General features: G+C 41.3%; 1 protein-coding gene across 2 annotated transcripts in view; it reads left to right on the plus strand.

Moving 5' to 3' along the window:
• The first annotated feature begins 220 nt into the window (after window positions 1-220).
• UNC5D (unc-5 netrin receptor D) overlaps window positions 221-20,603 on the plus strand; it is a 114,079-nt gene continuing 93,696 nt past the window's right edge. For both annotated transcript variants that reach the window (XM_085510505.1, XM_085510506.1), the window contains exons 1-2: window positions 221-334; window positions 13,074-13,156. The gene's annotated coding sequence lies outside the window, so the exon portion shown is untranslated. The remainder of the gene's footprint in view (window positions 335-13,073; window positions 13,157-20,603) is intronic.

Raw genomic sequence — 20,603 nt, forward strand, 5'->3', positions numbered from 1 at the left:
GCCAAATCCTGTCCAAAGACTGAAGGAAGCCATGACAAGATGTTTGCCATTGGATGGAGTCCCTCTGAATAACAGTACAGAAGAGGACATAAGTTCATTAGAAAGAGAGTGGGTGATACAGACTGTTGTATGGCAAAGGTAATCACTCATTTTGGTATTAAGTGTAAGACTTTGTGGCTTTTATTGCCTTGCACTAACACAGATTTTTGTTGCAGATTGCTTTTCTGGAGGTTGGCCCTTGACATTTGGGCAAAGAAAACTCCAAATGGCTGCAGCCTTCAAGATGCCATTTTTGACCTGGCCAGCATCTATCTGCACCTCTCTGCTTTAGTCAGTAAGTAGCTGTCGTTCCTTTTCTAGCTCTAAATCTAAAAGCCTTTTACAATTGCCAATAGTTTATTGTAAGGTATAGTTAACTCAATGTAAAGAATATAGGACCTTCAACAACACTCAAGCTGAAAATTATACTGAACAGTTATTAACAAAATGCCTTTAACTCAATATAAGAAGGTGATGAAATGACAAATATCATTATATATATCATGTCTTTTGTCTTCATTCATTGTCTTCTCCCTGCAATAAGAGGCTATGTCCTTGATTAGGGCTGACAAATCTGCAGTAATAACATAATTAACATAACCTTAATTTATTTCTCATTAAATTGAGTTTAATCCTGGTTTCCTTAACACAATACAACAAAAACTAAGCTGGTTTTAGTGGATCCAGTATTTAACCTAGACACTACTTCCTTTTTTCACTTTTGTACTTGAGAAACAAAATTTGATACATTGGTTTTGCTACTGGTTGTATTGAATTTATGTGAATTTACAAGTTTGAACAACACTGTCACTGTGAACCTTTAAAGGAGAATGTTTGCTCTCTGAAAATGTTCTATTTGATTCATAATGTTCTTCTGTGACTCTGAAAGCTCCCATTACTTACTGAAAGATAACAGCCCTGTGATTAAGCTTAGGATATTTGGCCCAGGCAGGCTCAGTACCAGGTGTTCTTCTCTGCACACCAATAGGTTCAGCTGAGACCAGAGCTCGCTTAAGCTTTGACTCTACAATAGTCTAAATGAAAGCTGATCTTGAAGAATGATCTCTAACTGACTCTGCAGTACTGACTCTTGACTAGAATGTCCTTATTATGGCCAAAGACTCTTTAATCATTAGTGAAAGTATGCTAGTTCATCAAACATTCAAGGCAATCAGGAGGTTAAATCATACAGAACAAACACCAGTAGCTAATGTGTATGCAATATAATACAGCAGAGGAAGTATCTCTTGTGGGCAGAGAGTGGCAGGACTAGTAATTTTGTGAATTGTATCATTAATAAAATATGTTTTATTCTATTTGATGCTGACTTTGGAAGGCTCCTGTATGATTATTACGTTTTTACGTATGAGAATTTTTTATTTCTAAAGGCTTTACCGGAGGCTAAATTGTGATCTAATACAAAATTCAAAGAGGTTCTGCTGAAATGCCATTAAAATTTTAACTTTATGTTCTTTCAGGGGTTTAAAAGTTATAGAGGCAAAGCTGTACAAGCCAAAAGGAATTTAACTATAAGATTTCTGTGTTCTGTAATAGGTAGAATGTCCAACCTGACACAGATTCTTTGTTGGGTTTTGTATTTGGAATATTTGGGTTTTTTCCTAGTAAGTGGTTTTGTTCACCAGGAGGTTTTCAGTACTTGATCTTTTTGGATGTTTTTCAGTATAAAGTTTCACATCTTTCTGTGCTGTTAAATTGAAATTAGGCAGATATTTCTAGATCAATGCTATGAGATAACTCCTCAGAGCTTGCCTGTGCTCTTACACCTGCGATATGCTCCCAGCTGAAAGAAGCCAGGAAGCTGTTTGGCTTGACTGCTTTTATCCAGGACCCACTGCTGTATTGCTCACAGCTTCCAGTAGTTGAACTTTAATTGCTGGCTGCAGTCCTTGTCTTGGTTGTGTGACTGGGAGTGTGTTGGTCTGACTCTTGCCCAGCTGAGACCCAACTACAGCCCAACTCTGACCTGCTTCTGTGCTTTGATTCAGTGGGAAGTTTGTCTTGTTTGTGGACCTATAACAGAACTGGTGCATCTTCTGACCATATTCCCATCATTGAATAGAGCTAATAAGGAACAAGTGTAACCTTGCTGAACACCTCAGAAGAAACCTGCTTTCTGTGAAGAATTTAGCTTTTGTTTAAGAGAACTGTTGGTTATATATAAGAAACAAACTCTCGGCTCATCACCAGCTCCATATGATATATAAATGTCTTCAATGGCTTATGGCATGTTAACTCCTATCATGGTTGTAATTTATAATCCAAAGTTATAACCCTGGGAAAATGTCTTTTTTTCGGGTTGTTAAGCACTGATGATCATACGGTATTTTTAATATGCTACAGACACTGATGGCAATTAAAATGCCTGCTGATGTCAGAAGCATTTCCAGTGGGATTTTTCCCTTATACTGTCCAGGAAAAAGGTCCCAAGCTATCGTGCCTCTCTGATCTTATTCTACACTGCTTTTAATTCTGATGATAGCTACTGAAAAATTTATGAATGAGATTGTCTGCTATCAAAAGCTGCCTCATAGAACTTTGCTATATTGACACTCCATCACAACAGAGAAATATGCGTCATCTCATTTAGTTTCTGAGCATGTGCCTGCAGGACAGGAACAGCTAATGACCCCAAATAGGCATCTCTCAAAAAAAGCATAGGCTGCATTTCTTTCTGCTGTGGACCCAGAGCAGTGCTGCTTTATTTGAATTGCAGTGGCATGGAACAGAGAGAAAACAAATTATTCTGGGGGAAAGGGAAATAAAAGAAAGGGATTAGGACGTGTGGAGAAAACTGGTTTTGCTCCCTCAGTTTTCTGCTTCTCGTTATCAGTTTGCAGTTTGAATGCAACACGTTTGCATTCAATGGAAAATTAAAATCTTTCTTGCACAAAATGCTCTGGTGCAAAAGGCAATATTAGGTGAGTAAAACATCAAGGTTGAAGATTTTTACCATATATATGTGTTACATCATATATTTCATATCTACGTAGTCACTGAAAACTGAAATTCCTGATAGCTGAATCTTCGTGCTGGTTATTTCCAGTCATACAACTCTTTCACTTTGTCTTATCAGCTCAAGCTAAATTAATTCTTGAATTCTGAAGTTTCAATTAGGAGGGAATTGTGATTTTCGGGCCTTGGCAGTAGTTGGGTTTTGGCAACTTGTCTTTTTCTTGAACATCAAAATATGTGGTTTGATGGTAAGTGAAGAGCTGGCATCCAGTGTTACATGATTAACACCTTATGATTGGGCTTTATTAAAATTGGGTGCTCAGTAACTAAGGGCTCACAGCACTAATGAGTACTTAAAGGGAAACCCCAAGATTCAGTTTGCAGCAGACTTTGATAGTTTTAAAGATTCTCTGTTAAAAATGCCCACCCTCTACTTTCTTTTTTCTTAAGAGGTTCATTAGAAAAGTACAGCTTGTGAGAATATTAATAAAGATAATTTGTTTGCCTTCCACAAGGAACTTGAGTAATAGAAGAACTTCCAGGTACCTCGTACTTTTTGTGCTTCAGTGATCACTGAGCTTTGGACATTTGCATTTGCACCTAAAAAGATAAACAGTCTGTATTGATTCTTACAGTGAGTCCAGGAAAAATATGAATTGAAGTGAACTCCGAATATGATCTGACTTCATCTCAAATTTAATGCTGACATAACTGAGATCCTGCTCAGCCAATGCCCTGAACCTTTGACTGTCAGTTGGAAAGAAAATTGCTATTAATTCTACCTGAAACACAAAGCTTTGGAAGTTGAATTGATGAATGCCGGCAATGTTTGTCCCAACTTGCATTAACCTGATGGCAGCTTTCCATTGTCTGAATTTGTTGGTGTTCTCCTTTCCTCTTTCTGCTCTGCCACGAGCACTGAGTACTTAGTTCCACAGGAATCAGTGGAGCCTCCTCTGATTTGCACTGACATAAGTACCATGCTCACCACATGGCTCTGTTTAACCCCACTTAGTTTTTGTGCCCTCCTAACTTGCAAGAATAACTACATTTTGTGAAGGGCTTACTGTTTCATTTAAGAGTCTTAAATGAAACACATGGTGCTTGCTGGGAGTGTGAATGAGCAGGGCATGCTATCTCCGGTGTTGTGAGAGTGCCAGAACGCCGGGCTATTTTGGGATGAGGTACCAGACAGAATTAATGTGGTCTCTCACAGAAATCAATGCAGGATTTGGGTATTACTTATTCTAGGGACGAGGATAAGGGTTTCTGTTTTGCCTTTAAAGCTGTCACACCCTTTGCAGCTATCCATATCAAGAGCTGCCTTAGCAGCCACAAGATGAGATTTTGTGAGAACTGGATGTCATCTCCTTCACTAAATAACCAACTGGTGTGGAGAGACGGAGTGAGCTGGTGAATTTCCCTCCTGAGAGAGTCACATTCAAATTAGTGAATAAAACTGATACTTTTTCAGAACATCTGTTCCTGCTTTCAGACTCTCAATTGTGGTGGTAATAATATCAAGTGCAACTATCCAGTTTTTTCTCACCCATGTTTTCTAAACCTTGGCTATTGGTACCGTTTAGCAATGTTAATAGGCCACGCTGCTTCTCTTCTCCCCTTGATAAGCTTCCCTCCTTAGACATAATTAGACTTTGTTTACGCAGATATTTCATAAGTGTCTGTGTTGCGTTGAGCTTCTAATATTCATTAAAAGCTTAAATCGTACAGAAAGGAAAAAGACAATTAAAAGACAACCCATATCCATGTCCGAGTAAACAAAACGTCTGATAAGAATTCTGTGACTCCAATGGCTAATATATGGGACATAGTAACGATGGGGACACCCAATGACTGGATCGACTGCAGATATAAACCCACATCCTATGGTCTTGGTTCACAAATACACAATACAATTGTTCCCTGCATTTCATCACTTCTCTTCCTCATCTATTTTCAGTTCTAAATGAAAAGTGCATTTGGTGGCATCTAATTCATACTCGATGGTCATGAGAAAAATTGACCTTTTGTTTTTACTCCTTGTCTTCTGTATTGCAGTCTTTTTAATCGTGATGATGCCATACCTCTCATACAAGAAGTTCTTGTCTTCCCTAATAGCCTCCTCACACACCATTTGATGAAATGTATCTTCCAAAGAATACAAAATTACTATTTAGAAGGTAATTTTTGATGCGTAACAATGACTAATATGAGATAAGCAGATGATGGGCAATAATGAAACATAACAGCACTGCCCATCTTGCTGCATCCTGTATCCATGTGAGCATTGTTTTTCAGCTTGGTATTCTTCTGTAATGAATCTGTAAAGAACAAAAAAGGTGGTGAGAAGATGAAATGTTAAGGAGGTTTCTGAACATACAGCTTTATGGCCTCAAGTTGCTCCAAGGTAAGTTTAGGTTGGACATTAGGAAACACTTCTTTACAGAAAGGGTGGTTAAACACGTGAATAGGCTCCCCAGGGAGGTGGTTGAGTCACCATCCCTAAATGTGTTGAAGAGCCATTTGGATGTGATGCTCAGAGATATGATTTAGCAGGGGGTTGTTAGAGTTGGACTTGATGATCTTTGAGGTCTTTTCCAACCTGGGTAATTCTATGATTCTATGACAACTAACCTCTAAGTGACAGTATTGTAGACAATTTGTTTTTCATCAGGAGGGCACACATAAAAGTGTTCTAAAAATGCCCTGCTGCCATGTCCATAAGCTCAACAACAGCAGCTCTGACAGCCCTGCTGAGGAAAGCCTCCAGCACTTCTAATTCTATTGGTTCATCGCTGACCAAAACTGATGGACTGATAGAGACAGAGAGAAAGGAGTGAGCGGGTTATCTGGGTGAGGGATGTGAGTGCTGGAGCAGACAGGGTCTGTGTTTGTTTTCAACAGAAAACTGAAGGGTGTTTGTAAAGAAGTCTGCTGCAGTGATTGTTGTGCCCAAATGCAGCAGATCCGCTGTTGCCAACACACAGAGTGCCTGGATTCAGCAGCAGAGGGTATTCTTTATTTTTCTTCTCCAAAAACAACACTTGCTGCGATCAGGTAGAAAATAAGCAGCCTTTGATGCAGTGATAGCGGCCATGCGTTCTTGTCCAGAAATGATAGGGCCTCTCTCCCACTCCTTATTTATTATTGACCCTAAAAGGGGATGCCATGAGGCTATGAAGCCTTTTCTAAAAAGAAGATAGCCTCTTCCAAACCCCTTGGCCTGTGGGACATTAGTTTCCCCTTTCTTAGTAGAGTCTAAAAGTTCCAAACAAACCCTTCAATTCTTTGCTTTCTTACACTCCTCTGTTGATCAGAGGGATTTTTACACCCTGTACTGTAGAACCGTGTTCAGATCTGTGCCTTTCTTTTCAATATAACAATGGGTTTTCACATTCCTTGGCATACACAACTCTCAAGGCAATAGCAGGTTTCCCTCAATCTGTAGTTCTTGCAGTACCTCCCCAGTAAGCTTAAAAATACCCAGCATACAAAAGCAAACAGGATGTTGTATCACGAGCCCAGTCCAAAGCAGTTCTTCCTCTCCTCCCATGTGCAGAATGGCTTGCAATCAGGTGTTGCCAAAAAAGTAGCCAAGGCAGTCCTTCTAAATCTGAGGACTGCTCACTGCAATGGGAAGAATTTATTAGCCATTTAACAGCTGTGTGTAGTACACTCAAAGGATGAATAAACAGTAATGAATTGGAGCAGCTTATGCTTTAATTATTTATTTTTGGTAGTGGAATTGGTAAGTAGCTTTGAATTATCTGGGCTGCCTTTAGTCCTCACAGCAGGTAATTGTGTGTTAGGCTGGCTGTGATTTGTACAGTCCTCTGTCTATCTGCATTTCACCTGGGGGAATCCACCATGTGAGCTAAGAGCAGCTTTGATGGTTTTGGTGGAGGGGAAGAGACAAAGTCTTGTTTTTCCCCACACTCAAGCTGGCAGATTGTCATTGTTACCCAGCTTCTTGTTTTACTGCCATCTTGTGCAAGTGACACAATGTTCCACGTTAGGAAATGTCAGCTCTGTGGATGAGCCATCCAATGAGAATATCCACCCTGTTAACAGGATGAGCTGTTGGCTGAAAGGAGCAACTGCCTGCATGCAAATCTCTCTCTTGGAGTTGGTTGGTTAAAGGATTAGAAGGAAAAAAAAAAAAACATCCTGCCTTTTCTTCTCCATTAACTCTTTATTTCCATCTTTTACAAATCCAATTCTCCATAGATCTTATTACTGATATACATGTTAATTTGTATCTTATTTAGCTTTCTAAGCCAGGTGCACACATGCCAACTGCAACAGCAAAAGCAGATGGTCGAAGTTGCTGAGGTCCCTTGGTATTATTTGAAAGAGGGGATATTGTTCTGAACATTCTAGCTAATTATACTGCATGCAGCCTCATTTTCTTCTGTCTGTGTTTTCACCTTCTTTTGTTTGAGTAATTTATACTTCCTTTTTAATTCTACATTGAAGGTTATTCGTTGTGTTTTTAGAGCAGAGTTCAAGCAGAATTCCTTCTGTAGCAGTTGAAGTTTAATATGCAGAAGCGTTTGAAGCTTGGGTAGGCATTAAGATCTCATTGAAGGTCTTTGAAAAGAAGGATGTGACCAAAGCTAATTGAAAGGCAACAGTGAAATACAGTTTCAATAACTCTATGAGGTAGAACTTAACCCAAAACTAAAACTGGAGAAAATACTTTGTGGCCTTTTTAAATGTTTTATCTACTACACAAATTTAGGAGTGAGGACCAAAGAAACACTATAGCTGTAAGAAGTTGCTGGAAGCAAGACTCTGTGTGCTGCCAAAGAACTACTCCATGTACTCCATGTGTTTCTGCCTACATCTGAACTCAGCTGCCTGCTCTTGCAAAGAGTATTTCACATATTTCGGGCTGATTTGGGAAGCCCACAAAATACTGATGTTGCCAGTTAGTCTGAAGACTTTTTCCTGTCTTCTCTCCCTACTCATTAAGAATGAAATGCTTATCTGTTAATGACAGGAGCTAGGATACTCAAATGGGTGAAGTAGAGTTGCATATTTGGAGTTTGAAGCCCAAGGTAGTAGGAAGAATATACATGTAGAAGGGTAGCATCCATTTCTAGAAGACAGATACTAGAAAGCATACACTGTTTAGATCACATAGAAGTAAAGGTTAAAGTGGTCAAATAGCATCATATATCAGTGAATGGAGAGATCCAAGCTAAGAGTCTGTGAACAAAAAAATCTATTTAGATCAAAATCAATTTTAGGAAGGATGGCAAATGATTTAACTAAAATAAATCTGTAAGGCTTCTTCAGCCCCTCAGCAGCAGATTTTTAGTAATTACCACATCCCTGCAACCAGAATCACATCACTCTAATAGCTCTTTGCTTCCCACTTAAAGTATAGAGAACAAATGCTATTAACTACTGTGTACAAATACTCCTGGATGAAATTCAAAAGCCATTTTTCCATTTCATCACTGAACTTTCAGGAGGGAAACAGTGATGTCTGTACATCTAATGCACATTAAAATTCCCTTGGAATATTCATTGCAATCCAAACTATCAGTTCAAAAAAGACTCTTGCTGCCTCAGCTCTAAGGATAGGCAGGGCCAGCTGCAAGACAGCAGCGATGCTTTCACAGTTTGTTAATTCGAAGCTGTTTCTTATTTCCTCAAACATCAAAAAACGTCAGGAGAGCATCGTGCCCTTAGCAGGAAGCCCAGCACAGAGCCATTAAGCAAAGGAGCTAGGAAGCAAAGTTCTTCACTCACACACAGACAATGTCAAAGCCAAGCTCTGGAGTTAGGATGCAACATAGTTAAATGAAGACAGCAGGACTCCTTTCTGTGAGACTTTCTAGATCTTGCTTGCAGGAGGTGCAAAGTGCCTGTGACAGAACGCTTTGCGCGTCCCCCTTCCCTCCAGTGGTAGGTGCAGCTGCTACAGCACAGAGCAGTGGGAAGTCCACTGGGCAGGACTGCAGCATCAGACTTTATTGCAGCACAAAAACACATCAAACAGAACTGGGACCCCTTTTAAATTGTATCTGAATTTGTTATCCTATCATAATGCATATGGATGAAGAAGATAAAACTGCTTTTTTTAAAGACCAGTTCATTAAGTTCTGAGGAATTTACGTAACACACCTGCTACTGTTCTTTAGTGCATTTTGAATATTCATTTTATCAGCTGCCAAATCCTTCTAGTGACTTTTCTTTCATGTTTTTTTTTGGAGATAGAGCAATACATTTTAGAGCTGCCAGTGATGCAGAGTCAAGCACCTGACCAGAAAAATGTATCTCTTATATCTTCAGTTTAAGCCTCATTTGGGGTCTATATGGTTGAAATAATACAAGTATAGCATACAGTTGGAAAAATACAAATATAGCTGGAAATAAATAAGCCAGAGGATATCTAAGGAAAAGGACTCACCAACTCTGAGGCCTCAGTCAAGAAGAGTGCTCACCAATGTCAAGGTTCCAGAAAGAGACACTACATTAGTGGTGGTCAGACCTTAAATGGGATCTAGGAGAGGTAGAGTTGAGCTCCACCCCTTTCTGGGAGCACAGCTGAATTACCTTCACCTGTGCTCCCACATCGCTTGCCTCAGATGGTTAATCAGATGTTCAGGCTGTGATCAGCAGTTTCCCTTACAGGATCTAAAGTTCACCTTACTTCTGGCTCTTTATTGCTAATCAAACTGTTATTACTGCTGTGTCCAATTCCCCAAAATTTAGTAGGAAGGGCTGCATTCCCAGGAAAGGGGAATCCTTTACTATTTTGTTACGATAGGCAAACAGTATTTGCAGCGACTCCACGAGCACAGGGAACTACTGTTTTCCAGCTGAGCTATGCTAAGGGCCCACAGGTGCTTTCTAGTCGTTGCAGTAGTTAAGTAGAGCCAGCTGTCTGCATTAAGCCACCTGGCAGTGTTAAAATAGCACAATCTCATAGCAGGAAAGAGCACGGACATGGGAGTTAATACAGCTCGTCTGATGAACAGTATCTAATGAAGCTTGAGCAGTTTGTGATTATCTGCACAGACCCCCTAAGTAACTCCATTCCCAAAGTAGTTTAAGTTATTTGTTTAGGGTCCCAAGCAGAGGAGGATGGTTAAGTAATAACTGCACTGCATGGTAGGGCTATTCTTGCTTCTTATGTGCTAACAGTAACTAAATATAAGGGGACTGATGCTATCTGTCTTACTCAAAGGAGGGAAAGAATGAAGTCAAAGTAAAGAAACTGCTGTGTGCCAGTTCTCTCTTCTTGCTTTTGTTTCACAAAAGATCATTAAAATTAGAGGTATGTGTAACTCCTTCTTCCTCGTGTCCTAAAAAATATTGGCTGCGTTTAGAAAAGCAAACATAGGCACTTTGCTTTGTAATGAGGTTTTTGGAAAATATATTTAAGAAACTATAATCTCCCAGGAGTTAATTCATATTAAAGTTTGTATTTCTCCTGGTAATAAATTGTAGGAAAGGAAGAAAACTTTCCACAGTCCAACAGGACTGAGCAGCTCCTCTTTTTCTCTGCTCCCACTTTCAGCACAGAGCTGCAACTGCTTGCTGCAGGTGTGACCCCAGTGAGATAAGGGATTTCACTGGAGCAGGATTTTCATTCTATCCTCCCACTGTGATCTAACAGAGTTTGTTTAATAACGTTCCTTTTGTTCTGGCAGATAATCATGGGCTGGCCCAGATAGCATCACAAATTTGCTCCTTTCTGATAATAGGATCTTATCAGGGTTTCAGCAGCATATAGCATTTTACAGGATATGGCTTTAATTAAAATGACAATATGGAACAGCAGAGGTTAGATTTCCTAGTCTGGCATCTCTGTAACATCAGACTGGAAAAGGACAAGGTAATAAATGTCTTTCATCTGGTGCCAGAGAAAAGGTAGAGAACTATTTTGATGACATATTAATCATCTACTGGCTGGAGTAACTGAACTTGGGAGTTCCAAGGTAAGCTGTCTGTTGAAGATGTACAGTACCTATGGACATTGCTGGGAGGTCCTCAAACAGGTTAAAGCTGAAATAGCAGGGGCTGTGTCTTGCTTTTTGGTCATTAGTCTTGGGAATCCCTGAACCTCAGGTTTTGCAGTGTGGGATATAAGATGATCAGGGTTCATTACAACAATACGATGACTTCTGTTTGAGAGAGGATTTGGTTCAGGCCTGGGCACACTATTATAAGAGAACTGAGTGCTGTGAGCAGAAGTCTTCAGATAAAGGGCTGGTATAGAAAATGCAAACATCCCCTTTGCATAGTTCAACAGCTTGGCAATTCAGAGTTCATGAAAGACTGAAGCCTGGCCTCGCCCTGAGAAACAACTTTTACTGTAGGGAAGCATCTCCTCTCCACTATACACTGCATGTTACCCAAGGAAGTTTATAACTTGAAGCTAGTTCTTCAGTATCTTGCACCAGATTAGTGCTGGTGCTGAGTGCTTACGTAGATGAGAAGCTTTTGGCAGCTCTCTGAACACACTCTTCTATACCCCATGTGGAGTCAAAGCTCCAACTTCAAAGTTCACGTATCAGAATTCGCAGATCAATAGTAGCCCCCAGCCAGCCAGGTTCCTTATCTCTGTGCTGCTCCCTGGTAGCGCAATAAGGGAAGGGATAGTGAGTCCTGCCTTATCTGTATTAAAGGCTGGCTATCAAAAAAAATCTGCTGTTTGCAGAGCTTTGCTTTCTCTTCCATCTGCCATCTTAGGAACTCTCTGCAGTCCCTGTTCCTACTCACCAATTCAGTTTCATATTGACAATAACCTGTTCTCCCTCAGCCTCTCCATCAAAGATCACCAGGAGATCACACTGTAGTGGTGGCTGTAGGACATATTCAGGTACTGATAATGGCAATGGATGGTGAAAGGGGAGGATGTTTTCCAGTGAGAATTCCCTATAAGAACAGGTTGAATTATCACAACCCAGCTTTCTAAGGGGCAGCAAAGGAGACCACGTGCTTATGCAGGACTTGAAGTCAAGGCTCATTTTCAAAGTTGCACACCACTAACTTCTACTTCTGGAAGTTCTATCTCTTTGAAGGTACAGCTGTGACACAGCAACACATCAAAGCAGGCATCTACCTTGAAGCAAGTTAACGTACCCAGAGTTTTCAAGTACTAAGCATCTTCTAAATGGGAATTTCATTCACTTAACACCATAACACAATAAAGGAGAGTTACAGGATGGCCTAAATAACAAGGGATGACAATGGATGAAAAGAAAAAAGAGATCAGCTGACTTAAGGGAAAAGAATTACTCTTATTCAGCAAGGCTGTAGTTAGAATTCCTGAATTGTTGAATTCCCCATTAAAAACCTTCTGAAAGAGAGGAAAATTTCTCGTTAATTTCTGTGCTTTTCTTTGTTTTATCCTTTCTTGTATTTTGTAGCTTTTAAAAGCTGAACAGAAGTGTTTTATAACCTGTCACTGCTGGCTTTGATACCAGAGGAAAAGAAAATCATCCATTGTGATTCTTTTCCTGACTTTATGATGGTGCCATGTTCTGAATGCCTGATAGGACGGTTGGCTTTGAGGATATGATGTCATCCACGACGTGCTCTTTTGATCTGTGCGTGTCGTTGTCACTTGCAGCGCACTTTTCCTTTACACTGAAAGAAATGGGTTTATGCTTTACTCTGCAAAATTCCTGGGCTCTCTATGATGTCTGTTTAACTGCTGTGAACTGAAGCACCACAGACTCCCTGTTACAGTGGGAACTTTCTAGGAAGTCACAGCTCGCTTCTAATTCAAGCGGTAATATTAGCCTAGTGTCACACTCCCCATTAGAAAATATAGTACCTGGCTTAAAAGTCTGACATCCTTTTATTGCGGTTCATTACAACTACCCTTTAAATAATTGGTAATTACTATCCTTTAACCTTTAGTTCTTTCTTGAAACAGCAATTAATTTTATTTTATCTTAAGCACTGAGGAAAGACAAAATCTGTATTTCAAAGCCGTGTGGGTTTGTATCGTGTGATGTGTGCTTTTAATAACGCCATAATTATTGTTGTGGGCTCTGTCCTATTCAGCTTCACTTTCTCATAAACTTTCTTTATAGCGTGATCAAGGAATTGTGGACTTCAGCTGTTTGTGTGGCAGAAAGAACTCCAAGAACCTGGAGACTGAAGGAAAAGCTCCATGGTAAGTGCTGCACCAAATAACACCGAACCTGAGTTTTATGCAGTGCCAAACTCCTGTGCTAAGGGAAATCACATCCAGATAGAACACAGGATCTGTGTGAAGTACTTCAGATATATTGTAAGAGAAACATTTCCTCCTATGCTCGACAATTTCCTTGCATTAACACAGTTGCAAGTGAATCCTTAAGACGCCTTGAAGATCAGAGGAAACTGTTTTGAGTAAGATTCCATGTAAAACACCAACATATCAATTGAGGCCTTGATAAATAAAGCCAAACAATCAAACAAAAATGCAACAAACAAACGATAATCCTGAGTTCTACTTCTCCATTTTCAGAGGTTGCTCTTCTCCCTGTAGCCAGAGAAAACTCTCCTTTATCTTGCATGGAAGGGCCACTTCGACTGAGCTACCGACTTCATGGTCTCTTGTGTGATTACTTATGACAGAGTTCATTGTATTTTGTTTGAGAACATAATTAAGTCCTTAGTGCATGACAGCCGGCTGGCTGTCACTGTTACGGTGCTTGCTGCTTCCCTCTACTGCACACAACTGGAACTGCGGGACCCGCTACATAGAGACAGCAGTGACCGGGGATGGAGGTGAGGGTGTACCTGAAGGCAGTGATGGGGTCTAGTGGTTCATTAACCCGTGGGTTAATTGGACTGACCGTGGCTGCTCCCATCAGCCCTGCACTGTATTTGGAACTGCCTTGCCTGTGTCTCAGTGCTTCATTACGGTCATTTGGCATGAATTTGATTCCACTTCAAGACAAAGCCCCCCAGGAGAGGTCCTATTTACACAAGCTGCTCCTGGTGTGGGTAATACAGTGTTCTCATCAGCAGGGTTCTGTTGTAGCTCTCTGAGCAGACCGTTGGATCTGCACACTGCAGGGATGGGCTCAGCTGGGCTGGCTGTCACTTGGGAGCATTTATACCCGTACTGTGTATGAAGACTGCTCTTATCACACCGGGGGTCCCATTTGTGCTTCAATCTGCCAGGTGATGCCGCAGTAATACAAACGTAAGGAACCTTTTGGAGGTGGTGAAAAAGCAGCTGGTGCTTGGTGCTGTTTGCAGGAGAGGTTACTTAATTCCGTGCAGCCAACTCCTTTTATCAATTTTCACTGTAATGTGTGTGTCAAACCTTGGTAAAGCATTTATAGGGCTTGTTCTTGACAGGTGAAATAGGTTAATTCATCTGAGAAAGAAGCTATGTTTTTCTTGATGGTAAAGGGATTATTGAAATGCTGAACAGGCTCTTTTCTCCATTCTTTCCTATGGGCTGTGTTTCTGATGCTGCAGGTTGTAACACTAAACTCTATGCTGGTTATTATCAAATGCAAGTATAGGTTAGTGGTTTCCCCTTGTCCACACCTGCTGAAAATAAAAAGAAAGCGCATTAAGCAGCCTCTAAACACTCCTGGCTGATAGGGGATATACAGTGGGATTCACCTCCGCTTTAAGCTAAATTACCCAAACGTAGTGAAGTGAATCCAAGACGAATTGGGCTGAAACCATGTGACAGGTTTGTTAGCTGGAGCATCAAGGTGCTGTTCTTCCTAACAGTATTGAGAGCATCGTGCATGGGAGGCAGGGAATGTTGGGTTGGGTTGAAAATGCAAACACTGGCAAAACAGACCATTAAATCAATGAGTATCACTTTCGTTTTTTATGAGTATATGAGAACATAAAGCTGATACATGCAGATCAGTGGTTGAGCAGTCTGTGTCTATTAGCAGAGGGCATGCTCTCATTCCAAATGGGTAAAGCTAATGTCTGAACAGTTCGTCTTGCTGGAATCTCCCCACAGTGCAGGAATCGGTTGCAATGTTTTTGTAGCTCTTATCTCTCCCTTCACAATCGCATCCCTTGCTCAGTTCCTTTAAGTCTCTTGTCTTTTGCAACAACTGCCTCATCACTGCCACGGAGCGCTTGTTCATCTCTTGGTGGAGTTATACAGATCCTTTGATGTGCTCTTTATATTACAGTTGTCTGAGATACTTAGTTCTTTTTTTTTTAATCAACGACTCTGAGATTCTTGAGTTTCTCTTCAAAATATTCGAGTGATTGTAGATGTGAGTGGATGGCTGTTATCTGCCATCCTTCCTCCATTGCATCCACACAAGCTGCTCCTCCATCTTTGCGGGTGTAACTGAGTTGGAATAAGGCAAAATCTTCCTGGCAAGCCCTGTGTATCACAGCAAATCCTGGTTAGCACCACAGCAGGACATGTCACAGGGCATCGTTTCTCTGCTACGTTTGACCTCCACCTGGGAATGATTTATTAGAGTTCATGCTTCTCTGCTGCAGTCACCAGAGCAGAGCACAGGAGGCTGCTCTGCCTTTATGCAGCCCAAGAAGCATCACCAGGGGTCACGCACAGAGCTGCAGAAACATGTCCAGCCATCTCCTAATGGTGGGGTTATCAGGGGGTGGCAAGAGGTGAGAAAACTTGTGTCAGGAGAACGGTGGGAGCTGCCAATAACTCAGCTCTTTGCCGCTTAATCACACGAAGTGGGGAGAAGAGTTTATCTGGTTGTTTGGTGTTTGATTGATGAATGTCAACCGGCATTTCTCAGAAAATGATATAACTTGCACCCGAGTGCGTTCCTATTGTTCCTCTGCTTTGTTGCTGAAATGATGCTTTAATGGTTGAGGAACTGCTGTTGTCTTTCATTCACACCTGAGATCATCGAACAGTTGAGTTTCACATTGTGTTGGTAATTATGAGTAATTCAGAGCAGTAGTTACTGGGTGGTCACCCTCTGCTTTTCTGCCGGAGATTAAGATGAAAATAATAATGCAAAGAGTTCTCTTCCTCTTTTCCTCTCGTTACTGAAGAGTTATTATTATCTGACCATTTCAAAGGCATAATTAGGTAACTTAATAACGTGACACCTGCGTATTTCCAGGCCTGTCAAAATTGTACTTAATTAGGGCAAAAATAATCTCTCATGACTCACTGTGAGGCTTTGGTGCATCAGTTAGGAAAATGGAGAGAAGGGAACAGTGTATGATTAGTCCAATGCATTCAGCAAATCAAAGCAGGGTGAAGTGTCCCTAATCAAGGCAAACATGTTTGCAATGCAAATGCCTGGTGCCTGCTTCATCCTTTCCAGAGTGCAGGAAGAATTTGGCAACGTTTGGGCTAAAGCTCAGACCACCTCATCAGAGCAGAGCATCAGCCTCCCATCTTTCTGGTTAGCAGGTGTTGTTTTTGTTTCTCAGGTTTCATATAAAAAGTTTCTGAGTTTTTCTGGTTTTATCTTTTTTTGCCTCTCTCCAGTTATAAAGCTGCTGTATGGGTTTCCATTGTCTTAGGACCTGTGACTGTATCCATCCATATCTCATTACAGAGCTGCTATCATGTACAGTCACTAAGCATCCATCAGCATCTCTGACTAATTGCCCAAGGAAGTAATCTGTGAATTTAACTTTCCAGTGCTGTGTAAGTTTGGATGAAAAAAGTGGCAGTAACTTCCCATTTGATGTGAAGGTTCCAGACTGGCTCGGTAACAGAGTTTTGAGAGCTACAGCATCTCTGACTGAGGCTGAAGTAGCTCACACCATTCACAATCTTTCTTCCTGCAAAGGCAGAGCAGAACCAGGCTCATGGGACGAGTCCCATCCCTTTAACTGTATAACTGTATATCTATATCCCGGCCCTCCGACAGCAGCACCTCCCCCTCCAGCTCTGAGCTGCTCTGTGCTCTGGACAGCAGCATTATGATGTTCTAAAGAAGCTGATATACAAAGTCCCTTGACTTGAATGTACCCTTTTTCCTTTTTGCTTAACCACAAATTACAAATTACTGAGAGACTGAATTGCTTGTCTGCTGCTTTTGAATGCCTTTGTTTGCTCTCCAAGCATGCATTCTAATCCAAGCACGTCTCATCCTTACATCATCTGTTTCTTCTTGTGCCCCTCCCAGCCCAAGTAAAAGTTCAGAGAGGAAGATCTGAGCCAAGATGCTAAATCTGGAATAGATATTTAGTGAGTGACTGTAAGGGATGGGGAGTACAGGTGATGGACACTTTCTATTTGCAGTCTGAGCTCTTCCTACAGAGGTTGGAGCAGGCTGAGGAGCTGTCTGCCTGTAACCCAGCAGCAGTCACAGCAGAAAGGCCTGGATGTGTGACAAGGGAATGTAGGAGGGATTTGATTTATTAATTTTGGTGGAGAAATCTAAAAGGGCACAGAAATAACAGCAATTAATGCTGAAGTAGGAATTCTTTGCCCAGTTGCAGGAAATTCTGCAGGTAACTCTTCAGGTGTAACTAATTTCTCCATATTATGTCTCAAGGAGTGAATTAAGTATTAAGATTATGACATTTTCCAAATGCCTATTTCTTACAATCTTCACATCGATTATTAAAGTTCAGATGTTCATCCCCACCCCTCCAGCACATGAATCCACAGTGTTAATATTCTCATATTCAGATGATGTTCTTCAGTATTTTATTTATTAATTTTTGAATGCATAAGTACAGGAAAATGCAAATAGTTCCATTGTGTCACATCTTAGATTAATTGATTGGTAAATATAGATTTTAACTCATCAGAAATAATGGCTTTTGGCAACTCAAATGGTGACTCCACTGTAAGGAAGTGGGATGGAATCATTTAAAGAAGCATTGTGGGCTTTCCAAGATGTATTTTTTTTCCCCATCAGTGAGAATGCTGATGTTTGTTGTTTGGAATGAAAGGATTTTTATTAATGTGGAAACAAAGTGCCAAAGTGTGAGAGTGGTATCATAGCAGAAATGCTGAGTTATGGCCTGAAGCAGGGATGGAGCACCTGGTGGGAAGGCAGAGCCAACCCAGGGGAGCTCAGCCCCATGCAATGCAATGCACCTGATTGACCTGAAGGGCTGGAGCCAGGATCCACCCCTTCCCAGCCCTCATTTAAGGGTTGGCAGTGGAGGCAAGGGGATCTTGCTGGAGCTCCCTGTGAACCTGAGGCCTTCTGATGGTAAGCAGCTTTTTTCCTTTATTTCTGTGCCTATGGTTGTTGAGCCTGTGCAAATCCTCACATGCTGCTGCTTGGGATTTTGTTGCCCTGCTCTTGCTGCTGTGTTTTCCATTGTGTTACAGCATTACAAGTATTATCATTTAAAGTTAATGGAGGCACAGAATAAGAGAAATAAGTGCACTGTAAAGAGTAAGGCTGCACTATGAAGCAAAGGTAAGCATAATGCTCTGTTATCTTGATGAAAGATGAAGTAGAAATTGATACGTGTGCCTGCCACTTTCTTTATACTTGCACTTGAGAGCTCTCCATTGAGTGATGAGTTGGGGTTGTATCATAGAGCACAATCATACAGCAATCCTGAGATTCTCTTAGAAAGCTTTGGAGAAGTAGATATGGGCTTCCAGACAAGGGATCAGAACAGTGCATTCAGGTATGTGTGTACATACAGTAAATTATTTAGCCACTAGATGTCCTAATGCACAGAGCTGCAAATCCACTATGAGCAGTGGTGTACAGAGATTACAAACCAGGGGCTCAGTGCCATGTATTTGTAGCCCATGGATTTGCAATTCTTGGAATGCTGCTGAAGAGGCTCTAAAGCACAACCACAAATGAGACTATTGACAGCAGGTTTGCATGCAGGCTGTGACTGGCTGATTAATTGCCATCATACTCGTAGGTTATGCTTTTATACCAGTTTAGCAGGTCCTATACCTACTCTGTTAGGGATTGTTTCTTAGTACCATGTGGTCGGATCCAGTTCTGCATCTTACTGCTAGATGTTGTTGCTCTTCCAGTATTAGATCGAGTTAGTTTGTGAGACTTGACAAGCTCATAGAAATATGGGTCTATTGCTAGAGTAAATGCAGCACTGAAGTCCTGACCTTATGCAGAAGAGTGAGAGATGTTACATGAGAGGAAAAGAAAATGATGAAACTTAGCTGACTTGTTAATTCCCTTGTTATGAGCAGTGGAAATGCCATGCCCTTGTCTTGCAGCTACTCTCTCTGCCTGTGATAAACCCCAGCCATTTGCCTGCAAGATGTGTGCAGTGAAATTGCACATTGCAGAGAGGGTGTTAAGTGCTTAGGAAGAGCTTTTTGAGCCAGCTCTTGTTGTAGAGATGGAGAAATGGCCAGGCAGAAGGAGCACCCAGCTGTTGTTTTTATTGCTGGCTTAACTGTGTGCTGATCAAGCAGGGTTGGGTTGTGGGGCTGTGTTCTTTGACTATCACATGGTCCAAAGCTCCTCGCTCATATGAATCCCTGAACTGGGGTGAGAAAGTTCTGTAGAGCTGCTGATAGAGTCAAACATGAACTTGAAGCCAAAGGATCGGGATGGATTTCAGCTGTGTTTCTACATATTGGTGTCTCATGGGATGCTGCACTCAGCTGTTATCTCCTACTGGTTCACCTGCCCTGGAACTGTCTGAGAGAAGCAGTGGGTGCTGAGGCAAAGCATAGCATTCTTTTGGGGCTTTTATCTTCATCAATTTTCAGATCTGATTTTGTTTGGAGGATTGTTGCGTGTGAGAGAAGGGGAAGGATAAGTAACCAAACATACAGAGAGTAAATAGGGCTTTTATTGGCTTCTGTGTGGTTACAGCAGAGCCCATTCAGAGTGCTTACTGTAATTTCATTAGTGATTTGTTGTTACAGTTGGCAGTTCTTGCCTGCTCATGAATTATTTACCTGTTGTACAGGTGTGAATATTTGCATTAGAGCCAACTGGTGCATGTGTAATGTTCTTTGTGAAGTACATCAATGGGTTGGGTGCATTTATTCTCCTTGTATCATTACATCCATTATGCATACAGTTGTATACTTACACCTGAGGTGGCATTTGAATATGGAATGTTTTTTAGTTGCAAGGGCTGCAAAATGAGGCCACTTTCTTTCCACCTATTCCTGAGAGTGTTCCAGCAGTGACCCCCCCACCCCCAGCCTATTGTCTGACCCCAGGTGATGTGAATTCTGATTTAATTCAGATCACCTGTGGGCTCCTCCAGGGCGGTACATCAAATAAACAAAACGTCATCACCTGCTGCAAACTTCTGTGCTGTGCTTGGGGAGAAAGAAAGAGGGATGGGAGCCCCTTTGCAAACTCAGCTGGAACGTTTTGCTGAGCTGCTGCTGTGGAGGAGGAGTTGTTAATTTTTTCCTTCAGGCTGCAGTTGTATGGTTTGTTGGAAATTATTGGGGTATTGACTTATACCAGGGAGGAAACCTTCCTTTGCAGTTGTTTAATAAGTTTGTGTGGTTGAAGGCTAGAAATCCATGGACTCTTCAGCTACCTCCATGGTGTGGAATGAGGTGCAACCTGAGCTGAAGAGATGTGGAAAAACCACTCTGTGTGTGGTGGTAGAACTCATGGCTGTGGATTCTGTCCTTCTGGACAGTGCTTTTGTGCTGTCTGTGTGGCTGGAATCATTCAGAAGGGTTCCTTTGCTTTGTTCCTTTTTGCTTTTTGTTTTTC

This window comes from Coturnix japonica, chromosome 10, assembly GCF_054131305.1.
Source record: "Coturnix japonica strain WE chromosome 10, WE-NBRP24, whole genome shotgun sequence".
In the NCBI taxonomy this organism is placed as follows: Eukaryota; Metazoa; Chordata; class Aves; order Galliformes; family Phasianidae; genus Coturnix; species Coturnix japonica.